Here is a 26,130-nt window from a genome sequence, read left to right as displayed (position 1 = left end):
TCACATCACAAGTCATCGTCTAGTCTAGTGCCACTCTGCAGATATTGGCTCTGTCCACTCTGAGTCATACTCCCAACTCACCATCTAGTGCCACTGGGGGCAATAGCTTCCAAACAATATCTAGCTATTATGGACATATCTGAAGGAACCTATGGCCCCTGTCCTACGGGAAAATCTGCAAGGATCACAGTTCCACGCAACCCATCTCACGTATGGCGGAACTCGTCTCTCTCGCGTCACTGGGGGCTTTCCTTTTTTTGGCCCATTGTGTTATTTGGATTACTGGAGCAAAGACCGGCATAAAACTTGAATTGATACAACTTGTGACAAATCCGTCACTACAATTTCTGAACTTCTTGTTTCTAATTTTCTTTGGTATTCTCTCTATAAAGCCTAACTGTACTCCTGCTTTTTTTCTCAAAAGGAAGAGAAACAACTAGTTAGAACCAAATGGCCTCAATTTGTTGGGCGCTACTACTCTTTCTTGCAATGTTTTCGGCACTAGCCACCTCCGACGCCCATGAAACTGACGATAACCTCACTCTCCGATGCCATCCGGACCAGGCTCCAAGCCTCCTCCAGCTAAAGCGATCCTTCTCCTTCTTCCGCTACCCCAGCGCCCTCGACTCATGGTAGGATGGCACTGACTGCTGTCTTTGGGAAGGTGTTGGCTGCAGCAACTCCTTTGGCTATGTCACTGCTCTAGAGCTTAGCGGCCGTGGCTTGTACAGTCAAGGCCTTGACCCTGCAATCTTCAACCTCACCCCGCTCCAACTACTCGACCTTAGCCTGAACAATTTTGGCCAGTGCAATCTCCCAGCAACCGGGTTTGAGAGGCTCTCCTTGCTCACCCACCTCAACCTCTCCACTTCGGGCTTCCAAGGCCAGATACCTATTGGCATCGGCAAACTTGCAAACCTTATCTCCTTGGATCTTTCTGTTCTCTAATATGCCGCTTCTGATGATTCTCTTAATGGCCATGGCACCAGCATCCCTGGCGTCACTACCAGAAAAACTTGTTTTGCCGACGGCCATATCTATGCCGACGGCCCCCGTCGGCATATATGGGCATACCCCGACGGCCCAATAAAAGCCGCCGGCGTAGGAAGGCCGTCGGCGCCCATCGGCATAGATAAGCCGTCAGCGTTTCTCCGAATATACCGACGGGGGCCGTCGGCATAGAGAAGGCCGTCGGCATATCGCGTGGGCCCGTCTACCCGGGCGGCGACGGCAGTTTGACGGCGTCAGGCTACGCCGACGGGCTAACGGTGGCCGTCGGCATACCTACGCCGACGGCCTAGCCGTCGGCATAGCTACGCCGACGTCATCGATCCGCCGCGCCGCCACGTCATCGATCCACGTCGTTCGCCGGTCCCGTGGGGTGGCATTTCTATGCCGACGGCTAGGCCGTCGGCATAGGCCTGGCCCATGGTTTTTGCCACGTCATTGATCCCCGCCCTACGCCACGTCATAGATTTCTAATAATATTTTTATATTTTTTGTATTTTCTCTTAATTTTTTTTCCAATACTAATTTCATTAACTTAAATGTATAGAAAACATATATCGATTGCCCCCCACACGGGCCTTCTTCCGTCGTGTCACAGAGAGGTTAGACGGGACGGGCCGGGTACCTGTGGGGGGTAGCAATGCCGCCAGGTGTTGCGGTGGGCCCTCCTACGGTTGTGGAAACGTGGTGGCAGGCGCAGGCACGCGGCTCCGGGGTGTGCCCCCTCCCCCCTCACGGGCGTCGATGCCGCCGTGCCCCGGAGGGGGGAAACGGCCACGTCGGGCCGACGCAGGGAATCTTGGGGTGGGTTGTGTCGGGACTGTGTTGGGTGGTGTAGCTATGGCTGGGCTATGACAACAAGGTGAAAAGGTCCACCGGTCAAACTACGTCCAGCGAAAGTCAAAGGGATAGACCCGACGGTCGTCTGTGTCAGGGTTAGACGGGACGGGGTACCTGGGGGGTAGCAATGCCGCCAGGTGTTGCGGTGGCCCTCCTACAGTTATATAAGCATGGTGGCAGGCGTAGGCACCCGGCACGCGGCTTGTATGAGGTCCCGGTGCGACGCTCCAGTGGCATTGCTACCCCCTAGGGCCCCCGTCCCGCCTAACCCTGTAGCGTTTGACCACGGGATCTACCCCTTTGACTTTGCACGGACGGGCTTTGAGCAGTAGACGTATCCACCCGGTTGTGTAAGGTCAGCCCATAGGCCCACGGCAACATCTGGCCCGGATGTTGCTCCAAAGTGTTCCTATGGACTGACCTAACACAACCGGGTGGGGAGGTCCACTGGTCAAAGTCCGTCCGTGCAAAGTCAAAGGGCTAGATCCCGTGGTCAAACGCTACAGGCACTACTAGAAAAACCCCTACTAATGGTGCACCTAGTATGGCCATTAATGGCGCATCTGTGGTGCGCCATTAATAGCACGCCATTAGTAATTTTTACTAATGGCGCACCACCTGGTGCGCCATTAGTATCTGGTATACTAATGGCGCACCGCGGGTGCGCCATTAGTATAGGCCAGGGTGCGCCATTAGTATGCCTCCCAGGGGCCATGTATATCCAGGTGCTTTTGCATACTAATGGCGCACCACCACTGGATGCGCCATTAGTAACCGCGGCATACTAATGGCGCACTACCCAGTGATGCGCCATTAGTATGCATTGTCATACTAATGGCGCACTGTCATGTGATGCGCCATTAGTATGAATATTAGGTTTTTTTTGTTTTTTATTTTCTGTTTTTTGCACAGGTTACAAAATGTATAATTTGACAAAATATAGACAGCACACATCAACAACAGATTCATCGAATACAATAGAAGATTAGTTTTTGAATACAATTCATCATATTAGTCTCCGAATACAATTCATCATATTAGTCTCCGAATTGAAAATACCGAACAAAGATAGAACATTATATTACAAGTCTCGAGACCGCGAGTAGCGAGTTTGTCTTCACATTACAAGTCGATATCGATCATCTAAACTACCATCACATAGAAGAGAGCTGCGGTCATCACGATGAGCATCATCACGATGAAACTCGTCTTCATCCGGTTCCTCCAACGCTCCCTCCCCTCTCCCGCTAGATAGCAGGTGTATCTAGATTCGGCCTCGGCCCTAGTGGTGTACCCTTTGTAACTGTTAACGCTGAATCGGTGAACCTGTCTCCGACACTCCTCCCAGTCATCGTAGACTCCGGGAACCTTACCCTTGTACACGACATACGTCGGCATCGCTATACACTAGCCAAACGAAACGTTAGTACCAATTCACAGACAATACATAAGCAATATATAAGTATGCAACAGAACAATCGGAAGAGAAAAGCAAGACATTAATAGCATCGATTACATCTAAGTTGAACGACTCTCGAAACCAAAGAGACATACTACAAGTTCATTAAAGTTTAATTACAACATGAGCCAATCGATGTTTCAGAACTAGACACAGCATCACTGCTTTCGACTCGACTCAAGGGACCGGAGCGTGGATGAAGCCGCCGTCTATCGTGGGAGTCATGAAATAACGGTCGTTGTCAGCCTGCATTTGTAGCATTGTGTCGATGTCACTGTTGGACGGTTGATTGTTGAGGTAGAACTGCCCCGAGGTACGAAGGACATCTTGATGGATGATTTCCGCAAACTCCGACTGGATGCGAAAGAATTCTTGTCGGAGGTCCGCGTCCTGGATTGCCGACACGCTCTTTGCCCAATCTTTGAGTTTACTCGGTAGCAGAAGTTGATGATGGTCCCGTACGATCGCCCGCATGTGATGGATGGCGTAGTAGGCACCCTTCTGACCGCCAGGCGGCTGCTTGACGCAGCAGAACGTCGTATTGTGGGAGAATACGTGCTTGCCGTACTTATGAATAGGCCTGGTGAAGGTGCCTCCAGATTTGGCGTAGCCGGGGAGAACATCATCAAGAACCTTCTTGACATTTGTGTAGTCTACGTTCGACTGACGGTCCGGGTCGAAATACGTGGCCATGGAATATTTGGGGCTTAGGAGGATGAGCGTGCAACGTGTGTCACTGCAGAAAACACGGAATGTTAAAAGAAAAACGATCGAAATGTAAGAATTCATATGTTACGGGCCGGTTGAGGGGAGGACTTACTCGGGAAAGTAAGGCACGAGGAAGTTATCCTTATCTTGGTTTGCCAGAATGACGCCTTCGAGGTAAGAACTCGCGACTTGCCGGTCCCCAGCGCTACCCAAGATCTTGGCACGCATGTAGAAGGGGTCGACTATCACGATGTCCGGGGTCTTGTCGCGAATGATCCGCATCTCCATACTCAGCGAAAATAGCCGAACGAAGGTGTAGTGCAGCGGATGAAGGTTCAACATAGCGTGGATGTCATCAAAACGCAGGACGATCGTACGCCCGATGGAGTTATCCACAAAGCCCTTTCCCTCTGGCACCTTGGCCGCGAAAACCGGGTATGCCACATCCTTCTCTCTGAGACGCCGCTTCTCCAAAGCAAGAACACTGTCATGCAGACTCCGCATAGCACCGGTTGCAGCATTGAGCATATTTGTTGGTAGCATCGCCCTACCCGCCACATGCACCCTCCTCGAGATATCCTGCGGTGAAGGTGGCCCGTCCTGAGCACGGATCGTACTCGGTGCCGGCTGGCTCGCACCCTTCTTAGTCTTTCTTTTGCGTGCCTTCTTCTTCTCCTGTAATGGGACCGAGTTCTACTCACAGACCGCCTTCTTGAGTGTGTTGGGGCTGATAATATTTCGCACCTCGCCTATCTGAGGCTCGGTGAAGTCGGCAGCTGGAGGCGTCTCCTGAGATCTGAACGCCAGACGGCGCCTGTTGCAACTTGGCTTCTCCGCGGTACCAGCTAGATCGCACACGTCTTTTGTTGGGTTTGGTTCTTGAGAAGGAGGCCCCATGAAGTCGCCATCGTACCCATGATCGGCAAAGTACTGATCGACGTTGCCAAATGTATCATCGTCTTCGTCGTCGTCGTTCTGATCCTGTGCCATATGCATGTTTGGATCCAGTGGCATAGGGATGTCCGGCACCGTTACGGCGGTCTTGCCATGGGGCCGACTTGGCGCCGGCACGACTGGCGGTGTTGTCTTTGGGGTGGTGTCCCCCGCCCCCAAACGAATCTGGCTCTTCGGCCAAAGTAGGGGCCAGCTCAGGCAGGCGCTGAGGGTCATCACGTCTTCATCATCGGCCCCGACGGGTCGAATCGGAGGTAACAAGTCGTCGCAGCCTGGCAGCACCCGAACCAGTTGAACCCTAAACAAGTTGGGTGGCATCTGGGTACCGTGGAACAAGGGGTTGCCCGGTTGAACGATTTTGCCCTTGGCGACATCGACCAACTCGTTGTTCACGAAGTGGAGGAGAGTGCACGGAACGTCGGCGGCGCCCTGCGAAAACATGTAGGGCGTCAGGGATGCCCATTCAAAGGCAAGGAGATGAAGTCCTCGGCCGAGAGAGGCTTAATTAGTTACCGTGATGATGGCGTCGAGCTCGGCTAATGTCGACGCACCGCCCACGGCGGGCGTGCAGTTGACGGAGGGGCCGCTTGCTGAAGAGGTGCCGGCCGGCGTACACCCGGGTGCATTAAGCTCCCGTGCCGGCGTCGGAGACACCAATGCCACCTCCGCCGGAGGCACCAATGGCCCCGCCATCGCATTATGCGAGTTGCTGGCCGTGAAGCTAGGAATCGGGAGCGGCCCCTGTTGGCCGCCCGCAATCCACGCACTCAACCCCGAGATCAAGGTACGCACAAGGGCGGTGATCGTCGCTCCGAGTCGTTGTTCCACTTGCTCTTGGACAATCTCCGGAATCCGCGCCACCTGTGCCTTGAGTTCTTGAACCTCTCGCGCCTGGCTTTCCGAGCTGGTCTTTTTCTCCTTCCGCACACCAGCGGTATAGTATGACCCCCATTTTGTCGACAAGCCTTTGCCGGCCACACGAGCAGCTGACGTCGGCTTACTGAGCTTATCCTTGTTCTTCATTACATTCAACCCCCTATTTAGAGTGGTGTCCCAAGGGTTGCTCTTAGTCGACCCCGCGCTACTGCTTTCAGTCGCCTGCGGAAGGAATGTGAACCATTTAGAAATTCGGCTTCATTAATTAGAATGCAACCATATGGAGCTAATTACGCGGGGGTGTATTCCTTACCAGAACAAGCTCAAGCTGCCTGGTCTTCGGATCTGTGGTAAGCTCCTTTCTTTTCGGGTCCTTCTTGTACCGGGCCCTGACAAAGTTCCTGGTCTGCTTGTCACCGTATTTATCGAAGAGGGGCGGTAGGCCTTGCTCGGCACGGTCCGCCTCCTCCTTGTCCCATATAGGCTCCGCCACTCTGTAACCGCCGGGACCGAGTGTGTGTTCCCCTATGTTCAGCTCCCACATTTGTTTCCCCCACTCACTTGATTGGGAGCTTGCGGTGCTCGAGCAATTGATCTTGAAGTCGTTGTAGTCATCTTCGGTGATCGAAGGATTTTTCTCCTTGATCTTCTGATAACTCTCACCTTTCTCGATCATTCTCTTCACATTGCTTTTCCAAGTAGACAGGGCCTTGCTCATCTTCGTGAGGGCAGCATTGTTCACTTTATTCCCTTTGAGGCTTGTGTTTTCAAATTCAGCGGGGAACTTGTATCGTTTGTGCAGCTTCGTGAAGAGGAGGTTGCGCAAATTCCCTCGGTCAGGATGCCTCAGGTTCTCGGTGTTGATCGAGACGGTGCTCCGGACAATGCACCCGAGCTGAAGCAAGTACCCCTTGACTATTCGTTCGGGCGCCGTTGGATTCCCGTTGGAGTCCACTTCAGTAACTTCCTCCTTGAGGGTGCGGAGCACGATCGGGCGCCGGTCCTTCCGTTGCCTCTTCGGTTGGCTGCCATCTGTGTGTGCGCCGCCATCATCAGTGGTGGCATCCTCGGCGGCACCATCAGTGGTGGCATCAGTGTGGTCATCCTCGGCGGCACCATACGTGGTCTCAGGATCGGTGGGGAAGGCGGCGACCTCATACAAGTGAGGTTGTTCCTCCATCTCCTGGGACAGCTCCCAGAATGCCTTGCCGCCCGAACCCCCGGCCTCATCGTTGTGGGCCATGTTTCTCTCTAAATAGAAACAAAGTTTGGTCAAAAAGTTGGTTATTGTCAAGGAACAAGATCATGGTCTCATCATTTAGGGTTTGTCGACACCGAGGCATCCTAAAATCTAAGCTTTTATCATTGAGGGTTTTTCGACGCCAAGGCACCCTAAAAGCCTAACCTTTCATCATTTCGGTTTTTATCGACACCGAGGCACCCTAAAAGCCATGCATTAGTCACAAGTACGCCGGGGCACTTGATCCTACTTAATTAACTACTAAAATACCCCGGCCCATGCATTAGTCACAAGTACCCCATATGTCCTATTTTTAGCAAAGTCATGCTAAAATTCATGGAAAATTTCAGCATGACCTTTGCTGAAAATAGGACATATGGAGTACCCGAATTTGCCGGAACGGAAGTTAATCGACATTCCGGCAAACTCAAGGGCCTCTCGGGGTACCTGCAAAATCATTATCCCAGGTGGACATGGATGCAATGTCACATGTCACATGGATCCCACACCCACAGGAGCTGGTGAAGCTTCATGTGTATTTCACGAAAACCAGCCTGACTAAAGAGCTTTATGTAGAAAACAAATCACTCCACCAGCTCACACAGGATCATCCCTCTAAGCAATTACTCAAAATGGGCACTAGCAGCAAAATGAACATTTTACAATCTGAACTTTTTTTTGTCATCTATGTGCTCATTTAACTTTGATCCAAATAGTATCAAAGTTCTTAGAAACAAGCAGCTCTGCTAACAAAGAACAGTAAAAATGGGGCTTGCCTTAAGATGGGAAGTAAAGTTGCAAAAACTATCACAAAGAACAGTAAATATGGAACATAGCTCAGCATTTGTATTGATAGGAACAAACATAAAATCAAACCATGGGCATCTATTAGGTAGACCAACATAAAATTTTGACTGGAGTTACATAAGGGGAAATTGATGTGATGAATGGCAGTTTGGGAGCTGAGCTGATCATGTCCATGTATTCTAATTCTACAGTAAGATGGCATTTCTGTTGGTACCAATTTATTTGTTCACAAAGATACATTTTTGGTAATGCATAGACAACATCACCTTTTATTTATCATGGTTGGTTCTGTTCCATAATTATATCAGCCCAGAGTGTCTTATTAGATATCAGACTGAATTGTAATGCACCCATTCTAAAACTTTAAGTGAAAATAACCCTTGGTGTTTGATATGCATAACAATGAAAGATGTTGGTTCACATCTTTGACTGGAGTAACAGAGGCATAAAAGTAGAAATTACAGGTCAGAGGATCATGCTGATTAAGGTTCTGTTTTTATACTGCAAGTTCTAGGTAATTAGAGTATGTGGCACTGTCTTGTGTTGACTAACTCATAAATGATATTATCATCTTTACTCACCGTTATGTGTATCATGGCTGAAATTCCACCGTTGTAATGCATGCCTGCTTGGCTAATTAGCAAGTAAGTAACTCTTACATTATCAAAGCTTGCCAGTTTCTGAAATCAATTACTGACAGGGAATAGCACAGGCACACAGCAAACCTATAACTTAATGATGGTTATTAGGGAAGACAGGAAATGAGGATGGACAGAACCATATGTTTGGGAAATGCAAATAGAAGTAGTGCTATGAGAGTAATTTTTTTTCAATTTTCATTGATGTTTCAAATTAGATCGGTGCACATGTGGCTGCAATTTCTATTGGTCATCCAAGATGGGTGTTCATAGTAAAGTACTATATAGTGGCACTAACATAACCAAGGATTGCTTTTAAAAAAAACATAACCAAGAATCACCTTCCACGTGGCTTCTTCTCTTTAGCCTGGCTTCCTTCTGCAAAGTGGGCAAATACTTCTGTCTGCTGCAGTAGGTACTTCAGTCGCCCTTTCCCTTCTTGTTCTGTGATCAAAACCACGATGAGAATGCAATACACACCAAAGAATATCATATACAAGAATTGCAGAAATTAAACAAGGTCAGACCCACACTATCTATTCTTTCTTCATGGCAGAATATCATATACAAGCACGAATTTTGTTCACATTTATATAGCAACAAATATTTATACACTCATATAGCAGCACTAAGTATATTGCACTTAGAAGAAGATTTGCTTTTACATCCCACCCAACTTAACAATCTAGTAGAGTTGTGATTTATTAATATTGTCTTTCCTTTGCAGGTTCATGTCAAGTCGATCGAGGATTTCGCGCAGCTGGGTTGTTTCGATGAGAACCAAGACAAGCAGCAGCCCACCAAAGCTTCTTCTACCCAGCAGCAACCCACTAAACCCTTTTCTACCCAGCCGCAACCCGCTAAAGCTTCTTCCACCCAGCTACCGGCCAGAGGGCACCAAGGCCTCATCATTCACATATCTACCTCTGACCAGGACGGCAAACAGCGCTGTGGCCAAGATCAACTTCCTCAGCCTCTCAGGTTTGTGTTGCGATCCTCTCCTGCGTGCACCTTGTCGAGCACAGCACTGGCTCGCTGACCCTTTTCTTCCTCCGCCCGAGGAGTATGGAGGGAGTATTTATATATTGCACTGTAAACTTGCAGTTGTCTTGTTTCAAAACAAAACTTGCAGTTGTGCAGACCTGTTGCCGAGGATCCGGTGGAGCGCGACGATGTGGTCCTCCTCCTGCTGCGAGAAGCAGCCGCGCTTGAGGTCGGGGCGGAGGTAGTAGATCCACCAAGGCAGCAGCTCTTGCCGCAGCAGCAGCCGACGCCGTGGCGGTTGATGCGCAGCCGACGATGAGGGCGGCGGGGCGGCGGCGTTGGGAGAGGAGAGGGCGGCGTCGCGGGAGGTGGGGCGACGGACGGTGTCGGGACGGTGCGACGGCGGCGAGGCTTTCTGGGCTCTGGGGGAGAGGAGAGGGCGAGGGAGGGAGAGGGCGAGGGCGAGGGAAGGCGGGGAGAGGGCGAGGGAGAGGGAAGGCGAGGAGAGGGCGAGGGAGGGAGAGGGCGAGGGCGAGGGCGAGCAGTGGGTCAGGGCAGCGGCGGCGGCGGCGGTGGATCGAGAGGGAGAGGGAACTGGCGAGGGGGAGAGGGAAGGGGGGATCGGGCGAAGGGGGAGAGGGAAGGGGGGACCGGGCACAATACTAATGGCGCACCTCACCGTGGTGCGCCATTAGTATATCCATACTAATGGCGCACCTCACCGTGGTGCGCCATTAGTACACCTCACCGTGGTGCGCGATTAGTACACCGCACCGTGGTGCGCGCTTAGTATTTTTTTTATTTCAACTCGAGCCAACAGGTTATGTACCACCAGAACTGATCCACATCAAGTCCCCTCTACTAGCTCGACTAGTTAGCAGCCAGTTCTCACACCAGGAGGTCCTGGGTTTGACTCCCAGGCTCCACAAATTTTTTTTAGCATTTAAAAAGCTGTTTGATACTTATTTGTGTTTAAATATGTTCAAACTTGTTTAAATAATAACCGTAATATTTTTTATAAGACAGTAGCATTTAAAAAGCTGTTTGATACTTATTTTTTTTATAAGACGGTGCGCGGGGTGCGGGGGGTCGGCGGCGGCGGCCGGTGGACTGGGGGGTGCTCGGCGACGAGGGGGACCGGATCTGGCGAGGTGGGATAGCAATTGAGACGGAGGGGGATCGAGATCGAGTGTCCATGAAATTTAAAAATATTCATGATAGTTCAAAAAGTACCCATGAAATACAATCGAGAAATGAAGGCTACGATTTAAATACAATCAATCTTATCTAGCTATCTGTTCACAATCTTCTTGCCCTTCTTTTTCACAAATGGAGTTCTTCTGTGGAACGGACGTCCTTTAGGTAGGGTGGTCCTGCTTCTTCTTGTGGTGTATGCTGCTACTTCATCATCGTCGTCATGTTCGATCCTCGGGTCGCCGTACTTGTCGAAGTCTTGCTCATTGGCTACTCCATCCATTCCGATGATCTTCCTTTTGCCTCTCCTCACGACAACACGACTGGGCTTTGGCGGGTCGGTAATGAAGAAGCATTGGTCCACTTGGGAAGCCAGTACCCATGGCTCATTTTTCGCGGTGACGTTTGCGCCCGCGGTCTTGGATTTGGCTTCGGGTATAACCATGGTGGTGAAATACCGGTCTTCTTTTATGACGTTCTTGGCCCATCTGACACGGAACATCGGGACCTTCTCTCCAGCGTAGCTCAGCTCCCAGATCTCCTCGATCCTTCCGTAGTATCTGTCCTTGTCGTTACCGGTGTAGGATTCCATCGTTACCCCAGAGTTCTGATAACCATCGCTCTTCATGTCCTTGGCCTCGGTGTAGAATGTGTAGCCGTTGATATCGTACGCCTCATAGGTCATCAGGTTGTGCTCGGCGCCCTGTGACAAGGCGAATATGAGTTGTTCTTCCGCGGAAGAATCCTCATGTAAAGGGTACGACAGAAGCTTCTGCTTGAACCAACGCGTGAAACATGAGTTGTGCTCTTTGAGTATATCTCCGTCCGTCCTCTGTTGGCCTCGGTCTCTTAATAAAGGTTTTGTGCTCTACCACCCAAGGATCGACCACGTCTATGTGTTGTACCGCGACTAGGTTTGCTCTTTCAAAGTCGGCGAGTCGACCCTCGAAGTCGACATGCATTTCGCGGCGACCCTCACGGTGACCCCATCCAGCGAGCCTGCCGAGGTGCCTGTTGACGGGCAGACCAACGGGGTTCTCGATGCCTAGATAATTCGTGCAGTAGGAGATGCACTCTTCGGTCAGAAAGCCCCTGGCTATGCTTCCTTCTGGACGTGACATGTTGCGAACGTATCCTTTGATGACACCATTCATCCTTTCGAACGGCATCATGCTGTGCAGGAACGTCGGCCCGAGTTGGATGATATCCTCCACTATATGGACCAGCAGATGCACCATAACATCGAAGAATGCGGGCGGGAAGTACATCTCAAGCTCGCATAGTATCACCACGATCTCTTCCTGTAGCCTTCTGAGTTGCCTCACGCCAATCGACTTCCGAGAGATGACGTCGAAGAAGTTGCATAGGCCAAATAGCGTTTCACGGACGTGCGCGTCCATGATCCCACGGATTGCAACTGGAAGTATCTGCGTCATCAGCACGTGACAGTCGTGAGACTTCATCCCGCTGAATTTCTGCTTCGCTGGGTCTAGGTATCTGCTTATCTTCCCCGCGTAACCGTAAGGAAGTTTTACTCCTAGGAGGCAGGTGAAAAACTGCTCGATCTCGTCCTGACTTAGAGTGAAGCACGCGGGAGGGTAGTCATTTCCGGTCTTCTTGGCCTTTTTGCCTTTGCGACGACTTTCTGTGTCCTGCTTCGCCTCATCATCATCATCATCATCATCATCATATATAGCGTGAAGCTCCTGCCTGATGCCCATTGATTTCAAGTCTGCCCTTGCTTTCGGCCCATCTTTTGTTCTCTCTGGCATGTTGAGCAGGGTACCAAGCAGACTCTCGCACACGTTCTTCGTGATATGCATGACATCAAGGCTGTGAGGCACACGGTGGATCTTCCAGTACGGCAAGTCCCAGAAAACAGACCTTGTTTTCCATACCTTCAGCAGCGGCTCTGGCGCCTTTCGCTTCTTTCCCGGCTCTGGCGCCTTTTGCTTCTTTCCCGGCAGTGGGCAGTCTTTCCAATTTTTCAACAGCTTGTCTATTTCCTCGCCGCTCCTCGTACACGGGCGTTTTCGGGGTTCGATTTCACCATCGAACAGATCCTTGCGTTTCCTCCACGGGTCATCGTCGCGAAGCCACCTTCGATGTCCCATGAACACGGTTTTCAAAGACCCGGGATCTCTATCTAGCTGGCGATACGTTGTGTCATCCATGCACCTTACGCATCCAGAAAATCCGTGGACTACCTGCCCCGCAAGATATCCGTAACCGAGATAGTCGTGCACCATCGTGAGCAGTGCGGCTCTCATAGGGAAATATTCTTTCTCTGCGGCGTCCCACGTATTGGCTGGCGTTTTCCACAGCGTGTCAAGCTCCTCTTTCAGCAGCCCCAGATACAGATTGTTCATGCACACATGGTATTTCACGTGCGGTAAATCCAGAGGACACACGATTTTCTTCGCCTCCTCCAAACTGGTCGGGCACTTGTTCCCCTTGGGAAGACGTTCGTGCCAGAATGACATGTTCTCGTCGAAGCATGCGTCGGTCATTTTGTGTTTTACCTTCATCTCCAGAGCCATGAGCGTTACTTTCAGGCGGGTATCCTCGGGCCTGCATCCTTCATACAATGGAGTAACCGCGTCTAACTCAAGTTGATCCATCTTGGCTTTCTCTCGGGCGGCAGCTCTTGCGTTATCCGTCTACTTGAGAAGAAGCTCTTGAATATGAGGGTCCTGCACCCAGCCCATCGATGGTCCAGCGTCGTCTGCTCCGCCGACATCACCGTCGTGATCATCTCCTGGGGATTCTTCGTCTTCTCGCCCCCCCCCCCCCCGAGCCGCGGTGGTTGTCTTGCTGCCCTTCCTCATTTCTTGCCCGGCCCCCATGGACGACTTCGTAGTCATCTTCATCACCTTGCCACCGATAGCCATCCATGAAACCACGCAAGAGCAGGTGGTCCCGCACCTGCCCGGAATCCGGGTCCGCAATAAGGCTATTCAGCTTGCATCTTCGACACGGACATCTTATCTCCGTCTCGTTCTTTTGAAGCATCTCGGCCTTCGCGGACCTCAAAAACCTATTCACGATGCCTTCGGTCATCGTGCGGACCATGTTCGCCTGCGGGGTAGAGCAAAACGATATTTTAGAACCAAGAAAAAAATTGGCATGACTTTCCCTAAAAATAGGACCAAAAAGAATGCTTAATGCCAAAATTCTCGCCGAAACGGAAATGAATCAACATTCCGGCAAAATATTGGCAACTATCGCATTTCAAATACCGGTACACCTCCAAACACAAACACATATGCAACACCACAAACATATGCAACACCACGAACATACATAGATCTAGCTAGGCCATAAAAAGTGCATGTGCACATTGTTGTAGGGAGAACAACATAAATATAGCTTCCCCCCTTACTTACCTAGCAAAACAAGGTAACTTAACCACTTAATTTGAATGAATCTATGGTGGAAATGAGGTGAAAAAGAGGAGGCACCCGAGACAAGGAGGAGGCGGTGGAGAGAATGAAGTGGGGAGAAAGTGAGTGTGGGAGGAGAGGCTGTCCAAAATATCTTGTTGCTGCCCACTTACTAATGGCGCACCAGCAACAAATGCGCCATTAGTAATCCAGGTTACTAATGGCGCACCCCCTGGTGATGCGCCATTAGTAGTTTTGCAAAAAAAAGGAATAAAAACAATAATAAAAAATAACATTAGTGGCGCACCTTCTGGCTGGTGCGCCATTAGTATGTTTGGATAGGCGCACTAGTTCAAAAAAAAATTTGGTACTAATGGCGCACCATGGGCAGGGTGCGCCATTAGTAGTTTCAACACTAATGGCGCATCAGAAGGTGGTGCGCCATTAGTATATACTAATGGCGCACCACGTGTCTGGTGCGCCATTAGTGTCATTTCCATCTATAGCCCTTTTCCTAGTAGTGAGGGTTAGGCGGGACGGGGGCACTGGGGGGGTAGCAATGCCACCGGAGCGTCGCACCGGGCCCTCATACATGCGGGGTGGTGTGGTGGCATGTCCGAAGAGGCGGGACGCGTCTCCGGTGCGTGGCCCCCCCTCACGGACGGCGATGACACGGTAGTAGATGTTCTGCGGTAACGATGCGGCGTCAATATTACTAAATACTCGGAGCGCGATAAAATCATGAGTTTTTTTGTACGACGTGGGCACATGTGCTATAGTAACGATGGTATTTTTTCATAATTTTTGGTGATGGAGAAGTATCCGAAAAATTCCCTCTACGCGGATTGCCCTTCGCGCGTCTACGGCTGTGGCCGACGGCCTCCGGGGGCTAGCATGCCGCCAAATCTTGCGTAGGCGGCCTCTCACAAGTCTGGAGACCATGGCGTGGCATCAGAGGCTTTATGAACACCAAGTGCAGAGGGATAGCCAGATGCAGCAGGCTTTTCAGGATATGGCGGCCGGCGGGTGTCCTCAGTTCCCTCCAGCACAATGCCCTCCAGCACAACCAGTGCTGATGAGCTTTGAGGAGTTTGTGGCACAGAACGCTGGCCCCTCGCCGGTTAGTTCATCCCCAATCTATTCACCCAAAGCATGCCATGCCTTTCAACACAGTCATATATCCCGTGCATATGTCTTTTCAACATCCAGGGAACAGGTGGATCTACCGTTGGCGGTGGTCTTCGCAGCACTCCTGAGACACGGAGCCCGACCACTCCGATCCACGGAGGCGGAGGCGGAGGTGGAGGCGGTCTTGGCGGTAGCGCTGCCGCTAGCAGTGACGACCCGGGCTTTGGCGGTCTTGGCGGTGACAACCTCCGTGGTGCTCAACGTCCTGGCGCTTAAGCCTTTGGGTCACATTGTGGCGGTCTTGGTGGTGATGATACTTATATGCTTGTGATGTTTCTTATTGTTGTTTGTGAGATTCTTATATGCTTTGTGGTGATGATACTTATATGTTTATGCTTTGCGATACTTTTTATGATGTGTGATGATGAATTTGTTGTGTGATGCTGCTGGGCCAGCTGTTATGTGATGCATATATTTGTTGTGTGATGCTGTATATATTCAAATGAATTGAGCTGAAACAAAACAGAAAAAAGAAAAAAAACAGACAAAAAACTATGCCGACGGCTAGGCCGTCGGCATAGAGCTGCCGTGAGCTCCTAGTGGCTGCCACGTGGCAGGTCTATGCCGACGGCTTTCGAACTAAGCCGATGGCTAGGCCGTCGGCATAGGCCTGCTCCAGGAGCTCCCAGTGGCTGCCACGTGGCAGGTCTATGCCGACGGTCTAGCCGTCGGCATAGTTTCAAACTAAGCCGACAGCTAGGCCGTCGGCATAGTCCCGCCCCAGGGGTGACGCCTGCTCGCCACGTGGCACGTCTATGCCGACGGCCTAGCCGTCGGCTTAGTTTGAAACTATGTCGACGGCTAGGCCGTCGGCACAAATGTGCCACGTGTCGAGCACGCGTTGGTCAACACTTGACGGCGGCCGCTGTTAGGCGATAACATTGCCGACGGCCAGGGCCGTCGGCATAGATGTACGGACACCGTCGAGATAGTTCCTATGCCGACGAACTTTCTATGCCGACGGCCTTCCTGGCTACGCCGACGGATATGTTGCTGACGGCCGTCGGCATAGGCCTGTCCCGATGGCCATTCAGGGCTATGCCGACGGCCCTGGCCGTCGGCATAGGGTGCGATTCCGGTAGTGCGTTACTAGTAGGCTATGGCTGCAGGAACCCAAGTTTCAGATCCTAGTTGGCAACCTCAACAATCTGAGAGAGCTCTACCTCGATGGAGTGGATATGTCTACCAGCGCAGATGATTGGTGCGATGCATTTGCTAATTCTCTTCCGAATCTCCGAGTTCTTAGCTTGAGATATTGTAATCTTGTTGGTCCTATTTGCCCGTCCCTGTCGACCCTGCACTCCCTAGCTGTGATCAGTCTCCAAGACCAAGATAACTTTGATACGTCTGCCACTCCTCCTCGGGAGATGCTCATGGATTTTGGCAATTTAAATTTTCTTCAACTAGCTTTGACAAATCTCCGATGCTGGTTCCTTAATAGAATCTTCCTATAAAAGTTGAAAGCGAGCGTCCTTGATTTGTTTGGGACATCTCTGTTTATGTGCCAAATTTGTCATGTAAAGTGATCTTTAATAGAAGAAAAGCGAGCTATGAGCAATGGAAGCAGTAAACAGGTGCAACTCGCAACTAAATCATCTAAGAGAGTGGTTTTCCTGCACCCCAGCTCGGTGCACCCACACAAGAAAACATATCAAAAGATTTCAAAAAGTTCTGAAATGTAGGAATGATCATCAACAAATATTATGGGCACTTACAAAATTTTGGGGGTCAAATAACATTGGAGGAGCTATGTACAAAAAAGACAAAATCACTGAAAATTAATCAAAATGTAAGTGCACTATTTGACTGGATTTTGTATATATTTTTTTGTCTTTTTTGTACAGAACTCGTCGAATGTTATTTGACCACCAAACTTTGTTAGCGCCCATAACATTTGTTGATGATTATCCCCACAAAGTTTCAGAATTTTTTGAAATGTTTTGCTATGTTTTCTTGCATGATGCACCATGGTACAACCACTACTTTTCGTAAAAATGTCACATCGCTACCCAAGAACTGCACTTCTTCTGCATACCACGCGCCACGCGGCACGTAAATGGTGTCAAGTCTTGCTTGCCTTGCCGGAGCTTGGCCTTTCTTGCTGCGTGCATCAGCCAAGGGTACGTCTACTTGCAGAAGCAGAGCACTACATGCTGCTCCTGGAGTCCTAGCTGCAACTCACAAGTCATCGTCTAGTCTAGTGCCACTGGGACAGTAGCTTCCAAACAACATCTAGCTATTATGGACATATCTGAAGGAACCTATGGCCCCTGCCCTACGGGAAAATCTGCAAGGATCACAGTTCCACGCAACCCGTCTCACACGTATGGTGGAAGTCCACCGGGGGCTTTCCTTTTTTTGGCCCATTGTGTTATTTGGATTACTTGAGCGAAGACCGGCATAAAACACGAATGGAAAAAGGAGGAGCCTAAGGGCAAACCGCTCACACAGGTGTGGCTGCGGTTTTCAGGGGCCCCATCTGAGGCTTTAACCGATGCTCGAGTAGTGGCGAGTTTGGGTATACTGGTGGGTAAGACTGAGGAAGTGGACATGGCTTTTACCCGCGCACATGGGGTGGCCCGGCTCTTAGTGGGCGTTCTGGACATTGATTTTATCCCGAACGCGGTTAACTGGTTTTATCGCGGAGAGGTGTTTCCTCTTGAGATAGAGTTTGAGGATGCCGAGTTGTTTGCCGATGTGGGTTCTAGGGCTGATATGGACATGCACGAGGGGGATGGTGATGCCGGTGCTCGTGAGGACCCGACTGATGAGGCAGGACGAGAGAGGGCCAATGGGCCTAGCACGGCTGCTCAGTTGCCCGGTGATGGTTCTGGAGTTGAACCTGCATCGGCCCCGACGATACCGATGAGTACGTTGCGTTTTGGGTCCTTCGAGCCAGCTTCGGCTCCTCCTCGGCTTTGGAGTGACAGGGTTGAGTCTGATGATTGCTTTGAGTGTATGCTCCCTCCTTTGGAGCTTGATGTTGTGGCTAGTCCTGTGATGGTTACGGAGGTGGAGCCTGAGGTGGGTTCGCTTCGTCCTACCGTGGCTTCGAGTAGGGATATAACGACAGGTTCGGAGGTGCTCTTTGGGGAGGGGAGTCTAGGGCAGGTGGCCCCGGCCTCTCCCTCTCGTGGTCTGGCGCAGGTCACACCGGTGAGGCCGGTGTTGGTCGGCAGTGGGGGAGGTAGCCTAGCCTCCTCTCCCACTGCGACGCCGGTACCGGTCGGCTTGGCCAGTGCCGGGGTAGCGAGCCCGAGGCAGGAGGCCTCGGCTCCTGCTTCTCCGGTTGGGGCGGTGGCCCTCGCGCCGGCGGCTGCGCTGGGGGGAGAGCTGGGGCAGGTGGCCGTGGCTCTCCCCTCCTCTCCGGCAGTCAGGTGGACTGCTTCTCCTTCGACAACGACGGTTTCCCCTGCACTGGCCCTAGACATCCCTTCCTCATCTGCGGTCAGGAGGACCGCACCGTCGGCGACTTCGACGCTTCGCTCTGAGCCGGTGGACGGGGCAGGAGGAGGGAGTGGGCAGGTGGCCCCCGTTGTCCCGTCTCTTGTCCTACCCGCCGGGCACTTGTCCGAGGGCATTGGGAGCCCGCGGCCTCCTCATTCTTGAGAGGAGGTTATTGCCTTTGGCGGGATCCCAGACTCGGTCTCGACGGGGAGACGGATGAGTGCTCGCGTTCTGGACCTTCCGGAGGTGGACGATATGCAGCAGTGGTGCGCTATGAGGGCGGCCAAGCTTCACGATGTTGCGATCTCTTCTGGTATGTCCGTTAACATATCTAATTCTTCATTGCATTTTGCTCCTGAGGAGATTATTAATAATGCAAACCAATTAGGAGTTTCACTAGGCGCTACTGATAATGAAATTTCCAATTCGGTGAATGATATGTTAGATTTAGAGGCGGAGCGGGCCTTAGAGACTATTCGTAATCTTGCTGCGGTCAAACCCATGAACGATGAGGAAATTGATGCGTTAGGGGTTAGAGTGCTAAATAATCTATGTGCGGATCTAGCACCTTCTAATCAGGAGTCTGAGGGCGATGATGCGCCCTTAGATGATGTAGATGTCGGTTCCTTTCAGCCCAGTTATGAGGACCGGGTGACGGAGCCCACTAAGCCAAAGCATAAGTGGAAACGAAAGATTTATCCCGATTCTGCAGTTCGTAGGAGTGCTAGGATTCGGACTGCTAAAAAATTCCATGATGAACTATGAAAGGAATCTTTTGAAATAGCAGAGGTCTGAAGGACTTGGCTAAAAGAAGGTTTCTTGCTGAAGCTTCTCTGGAACATCGGTTAGATTTCATTGCTTTATCGAAAACCGGTAGAGAGAATTTTGCGCCGCAGTTTCTTTCCTCTCTTGTGGGTGGTATTGATTTCGACTGGCATTGTCTCCCGCCACGAGGTAGATTGGGAGGTATCTTACTGGGTGTGAGATGCGATTCCCTTGAAGTCCGGAGTGTAGTAATAGGTGACTTCGCGGTAAAGTTTCGAGTTAGGTCTAAAGTTGATGGGTTCAACTGGGCTTTGGTAGCGGTCTATGGTGCTGCACAACCCGAGCTTAAACCGGAGTTTCTGGCGGATCTTGTTCAGATCTGTGGGTCCGAACAGCTTCCGATTTTGGTCGGGGGGATTTCAATATCATTAGGAGGAGAGAGGAGAAAATAATGATAACTTTGACGGCAGGTGGTCGTTTATGTTCAATACCATTATTCAAAGCTTAGATCTAAGGGAGATAGATCTTTCTGGTAGAAAGTTTACTTGGGCTAATGCTCTGCCAAACCCGATGTATGAAAAGCTTGATCGGGTTCTTGCCAGTGTGGAGTGGGAACAGAAGTTCCCTCTTGTTACGGTGCAAGCTCTCACGCGGGGAATCTCCGATCACACACCATTGTTCGTTGACTCAGGGGAGCCGAACCATATGGGAAACAAAAACACCTTCTCATTTGAGATGGCCTGGTTCGAACGCGAGGGGTTCTTAGACATCATAGCCAGGGAGTGGGCCAAGGGTGTTGGAGGAAGGACGGTGGTCGAGCGTTGGCAGAATAAAATTAGGCATTTGAGAAGTTTCTTACAGGGTTGGGCTAAGCACCTCAATGGGGTGTATAAGATTGAGAAGGATAGGCTCCTCTCTCTTGTACAGGCCTTGGATGTAAAAGCCGAATCCGCGATGTTGCTGCCTGCCGAGGTCCAGGTTAAAAATGAGGCAGAGAAGAGGCTGAAAGAACTTCTCCGCGAAGAAGAATTGAAGTGGGCTTTGCGTGCCAAGGTCCGCAAAGTAGTCCAAGGGGACGCGAATACTCAATTCTTTCACCTCATTGCTAATGGTAAGCACAGAAAGAAGCGGATCTTTCAGCTAGAGCAGGATGAGGGTACTATTTTAGGTCAGGATAATCTCAAAACCTATATTACCGAATACTATAGACAGTTATTTTGACCGTCGGAGGACAATTGTGTGTCCCTCGATGAGTCCAGGATCGAGGACGTGCCTCAATTGTCTGCTGCTGATAATGATATCCCGGTTGCCCCGTTCTCAGAAAAGGAGGTGTTCGATGCTATTGTACAAATGAAAAATAGTAAGGCTCCCGGTCCGGATGGGTTCCCGACTGAGTTCTATAAAAAGTGCTGGCACATTATTAAGGGGGATTTACTACCGATGTTTCATGATTTATTCTGTAGACAGCTTCAATTATTTCACTTGAATTTTGGAACTATCACATTGCTCCCGAAGAAAACGGATGCTGTGAGGATTGAGCAGTTCAGACCGATCTGCCTCCTCAATGTTAGTTCCAAAATCTTCACCAAGGTCGGGACTAATAGGAACACACAGATTGCGCAGTCTGTGGTGCAGCAATCCCAAACTGCTTTCATGCCGGACAGGAACATCCTTGAAGGGGTGGTTGTTCTTCATGAAACGCTCCATGGAATCCATTCCAAAAAATTAGATGCAGTAATTTTTAAGGTGGATTTCGAAAAAGCGTATGATAAGGTTAAGTGGCCATTCCTCCAACAGGCATTGCGTATGAAAGGTTTTGATGAAGCCTGGCACCGACAGGTCGAATCATTTACGCAAAAAGGGAGTGTGGGAATTAAAGTGAATGACAACATAGGTCATTACTTCCAGACACATAAAGGCCTAAGACAAGGAGATCCGATGTCCCCTATCCTGTTTAATATTGTGGTGGATATGTTAGCAATTTTGATAGGAAGGGCTAAGGAGAATGGTCAAGTGGGTGGGTTGGTACCTCACCTTGTTGAGGGAGGTGTTTCCATCCTTCAGTACGCCGATGATACAATCATCTTTATGGAGCATGATTTGGCCAAGGCGAGAAATATGAAGCTAGTGTTATGCCTGTTTGAACAATTGACCGGGTTAAAAATTAACTTTCATAAGAGCGAGTTGTTCTGCTTTGGTAGAGCCAAAGACGACCAGGAGTCTTATAGGCAATTGTTTGGGTGCGAGTTGGGGAGTTTACCCTTCTCTTACCTTGGTATTCCGATTCACCGTCGTAGGCTAACAAACAGAGAATGGAAGTGCATCGAGGATCGATTTGAGAAAAAACTGAGCTGTTGGAAAGGTAAGCTCATGTCATACGGAGGCCGTTTGATATTGATTAATTCGGTGCTCACGAGTATGCCTATGTTTCTCTTATCTTTCTTTGAGGTCCCAGTTGGTGTTAGGAAACGACTGGACTTTTATCAGTCGCATTTCTTTTGGCAGGGTGATGAACTTAAAAGAAAATACCGGCTTGGTAAATGGGACATCATCTGTAGACCGAAAGACCAAGGAGGTCTTGGTATTGAAAATCTTGAAGTTAAGAACAGATGCCTTCTTAGTAAATGGTTGTGGAAGCTGTCTTCCGGGACTGAGGCCATGTGGGCGCAGATCCTCCGCAACAAGTACCTCCAGACTAAATCATTGTCCCAGGTCGCAGTCAGGCCGACTGATTCGCCTTTCTAGAAAGGACTAATGAAAGTCAAACAATCTATGTTCAATAGGACGAGATTTGTTATTGGAAACGGTACAAGTACACGTTTCTGGGAGGATACTTGGCTTGGTGAATCACCTTTAGCCATTCAATATCCGTCTTTATATCGGATTTCTCAACGACGTGAGGTGTTCGTGGCAACGGTATTCCAATCTGTCCCTCTTAATATTCAGTTTCGACGGTCGCTAGCGGGCAATCGTTGGGAAGAATGGCTCCATCTAGTTAGGAGACTGATGGAGGGTCAACTTTCTCGCCAACCCGATATATTGCGCTGGAAGTTGACTAGCTCTGGAGTATTTACAGTTAAATCAATGTATATTGATGTTATTAATTCGAATGCTATTCCAACTTTCAAGTATGTTTGGGCTGTCAAAGTTCCTTTAAAAATTAAAGTGTTTATGTGGTTTGTCCATAAACAAGTTATTTTAACAAAGGACAACTTGATTAATTTTCAAGTATGTTTGGGCTGTCAAAGTTCCTTTAAAAATTAAAGTGTTTATGTGGTTTGTCCATAAACAAGTTATTTTAACAAAGGACAACTTGATTAATCGCAATTGGACAGTACCTACTAGGTGTAGTTTCTGTGATCGGGATGAGACGATTAAGCATTTATTCTTTGATTGCCCGTTGGCCAAAGTTCTATGACGGACGGTCCATATTGCTTTTAATATTACTCCACCGACTTCGGTCAATGCTTTATTTGGGACATGGCTTAATGGGGTTGAGCCTGAATTAGCAAGACATATTCGGGTTGGAGTTTGCGCTTTGTTATGGACTATCTGGAATTGCAGAAATGATTCGGTTTTTAACAGAACATCACGGATTCATTTTTTGCAGGTTATTTTCCGAGCTACGACATTGATCCGTTCGTGGTCGCTACTCACTCCGATGGAGGCCAGGGAGCATTTGGTTACTGGATCTATCCGTTGGGAGATGGTAGCTCGGGATATCTTCAACCGGTTTGGATGGCGGTCATGTAATAGGATAGGCAATTAGTTTCCCTATCTATTTCTAGCCAGCCGGTTGTGGCATCTTTTTCGGGCTAGTTTGTGTATCTAGCCGTCTGTCGCTCTGTGTGAGCTAGCATTTATCCTTTGCTTTTTGTTTGGCTGGAGACTGTGGAACCTTATTGGCACCTTTTGTTATTTGGTTAATACGATGGTCGTATGCATCATTCTGATGCAGAGGCCGGGGAGATCCCCTTTTCGAAAAAAAAACTAAAATTTCTGAACCTCTTGTTTCTAATTTTCTTTGGTATTCCCTCTATAAAGCCTAACTGTACTCCTGCTTGTTTTCTCAAAAGGAAGACAAACAACTAGTTAGAACCAAATGGCTTCAATTTGTTGGGCGCTACTACTCTTTCTTGCAATGTTTTCGGGACTAGCCACCTCCCACACCCATGGTGACGATAACCCCACTCTCCGATGCCATCCAGACCAGGCTGCAAGCCTCCTCCAGCTAAAGCGATCCTTTTCCTTCTTCCGCTACCCCAGCGCCCTCGACTCATGGCAGGATGGCACTGATTGCTGTCTTTGGGAAGGTGTTGGCTGCAGCAACTCCTCTGGCTATGTCACTGCTCTAGAGCTTAGCGGCCGTGGCTTGTACAGTCAAGGCCTTGACCCTGCAATCTTCAACCTCACCTCGCTCCAACTACTCGACCTTAGCCTGAACAATTTTGGCCAGTGCAATCTCCCGGCAACCGGGTTTGAGAGGCTCTCCTTGCTCACCCACCTCAACCTCTCCACTTCGGGCTTCCAAGGCCAGATACCTATTGGCATCGGCAAACTTGCAAACCTTATCTCCTTGGATCTTTCTGTTCTCTACTATGCCGCTTCTGATGATTCTCTTAATGGCCATGGCACCAGCATACCTGGCGTTACTAGTTGGCTATGTTTGCAGGAACCCAACTTTCAGATCCTAGTTGGCAACCTCAACAATCTGAGAGAGCTCTACCTCGATGGAGTGGATATGTCTACCAGCGCCGATGATTGGTGCGATGCATTTGCTAATTCTCTTCCGAATCTCCGAGTTCTTAGTTTGAGATATTGTAATCTTGTTGGTCCTATTTGCCCGTCCTTGTCGACCCTGCACTCCCTAGCTGTGATCAGTCTCCAAGATAACTTTGATACGTCTGCCACTCCCCCTCGGGAGATGCTCATGTATTCTTACAATTTAAGTTTTCTTCAGCTTGCTTGGACAAATATCCAACGCGGGTTCCCTAGTAGAATCATCCAATACAAAAACTAAGGTCCTTCATTTGTTTGGGACATGGTCTCTCAGGTTATGTGCCAATATTTTCCATCTAATTAAAGGGAACTGCATGTTTTCCTGGAAGGGTTCTATCCCTGAGGTACTGAGATGTAATACGACTTCTACATATACATTACTTTTACTTCTGAAGTTAACATTTGTTCCGTATTGTAGAACGCATATATGCAATTCTATCATGTCTGCCTTACGACGACTTATCTGTAGTATATGATGTTGTTTGGCCTAGATGGCTGGATGTACTAGCTCTGGAACATAACCATGATGATGTAATTCGTTAATTGTTTCAGGTGCTATTGCGACATGAATGCAATAAGTCATATTGCAGAGTTGTTATTTCTCTGTCCTTCATATCGTTGCAAAAATGAAACCAGCATAGCTGATGCAGAGTTGTGAATTGTGAGCTTGCCGGAAGGCTGACAAACCTGAATGCTGTACGGCGGGCGCACAGGCAGTGCGTCCTGGGGCAAAAGCCTGTGATCCAACTGCCTCGGCTTGCTGCTGCTCTCGAGTGGAAGCGAACTGCTGGCTGGAAGATGGTGTGGATGATTAACAGTTGCGCAATCCCTCTGCCTTGCGCTGACAGCCGTGTCAGCCCAGCGATGGAAATTGCGTCATGAGGGAGAAACATGAATCCACATTTGCCTGCTGAAGACGAAGCGCTCGGAGACGATGATCGTTGCTGGTATCCAGCATGGGCTCCGTGATAGCCACCAATTTGTTTGGGATGGGTCATGCGTGTCATGTGTAGGAACTAGGAACCAGTGTGTTCAGTTCCATTTATTACATTGGAGGTGTGTGGAATTTATGAAACCTGAACCTTCCCTAATTGCTGCGATAGCCCTTAGCTGTATAGCAGCATCTAAATTTGCCTGAAGTAAAATGCTGATAAATCACGTGAGTAGTGCATTTCTTTGTTTTGCTGCCAGCTCCGCGTCTTGAGCTGGTGCTCATGATGAGTTTTCTCTACCTGCAGATTAGCAGGGACTAGTTGTTTAATGCCGCTCTTCGCACAACAGAAGTCAGAGGGGAAGTTTCTGCTCTTTTTGGAACAAATAATCCAAAGAGGTCTCAGCTTTCTTCATTTTCATGCAGTTCATTTAAATCAACTTATATGATGTTGATTTGCAGTGTTTCGAACATCCAGCAGCGGAAAAACGTGCTCCCGTGTTGTTTATTTTATCAGTCCAGGTGTATATGAAGTATGTACTCTTATTATACTTGCATGTTCTTGACTGTTCCTTGAAAATTTCCACTGTCATGAAATGAGATTCCAAACAAGCAGATGCCTGTTTCTTTGTACCTGTAAATAATGCTTATACGACATTGGGAGCATATTGTATCGGATAATATATATATTTTTTCAAAAATAAAAACTCATATTTTTCTGGGACATTTGTATGTTGAAAATACAATATTAATATCCAGTGGCACTTTCCCCCCCTATTTTCCTTTTTAGGATCCAATTTTCCAATAATTTTAAACAGAAATATATCATAAGTCAAATGGGCTTCTGGGCTGGTCCAACTGCGCGCAGCTTGCCGAGACAAGGCCAGGCCGAGAGTGCGCCCTCGGCCCCCCTCGGGGCTTCTGCTTCA

At 49.4% G+C, this 26,130-nt stretch overlaps 2 pseudogenes; both read left to right on the top strand.

Annotated features, from left to right (window-relative positions):
• The first annotated feature begins 450 nt into the window (after window positions 1–450).
• On the top strand, window positions 451–16,717 carry LOC123057644 (receptor-like protein 6; annotated as a pseudogene).
• Window positions 16,718–23,578: 6,861 nt separating this feature from the next.
• On the top strand, window positions 23,579–24,664 carry LOC123057643 (receptor-like protein 6; annotated as a pseudogene).
• The last annotated feature ends 1,466 nt before the right edge of the window (window positions 24,665–26,130 follow it).

The sequence above is a fragment of the Triticum aestivum genome, chromosome 3A (genome assembly GCF_018294505.1).
Source record: "Triticum aestivum cultivar Chinese Spring chromosome 3A, IWGSC CS RefSeq v2.1, whole genome shotgun sequence".
In the NCBI taxonomy this organism is placed as follows: domain Eukaryota; kingdom Viridiplantae; phylum Streptophyta; class Magnoliopsida; order Poales; family Poaceae; genus Triticum; species Triticum aestivum.
Note: the sequence above shows the minus strand (reverse complement) of the source record. Positions and strands in the feature narration are given on the sequence as shown.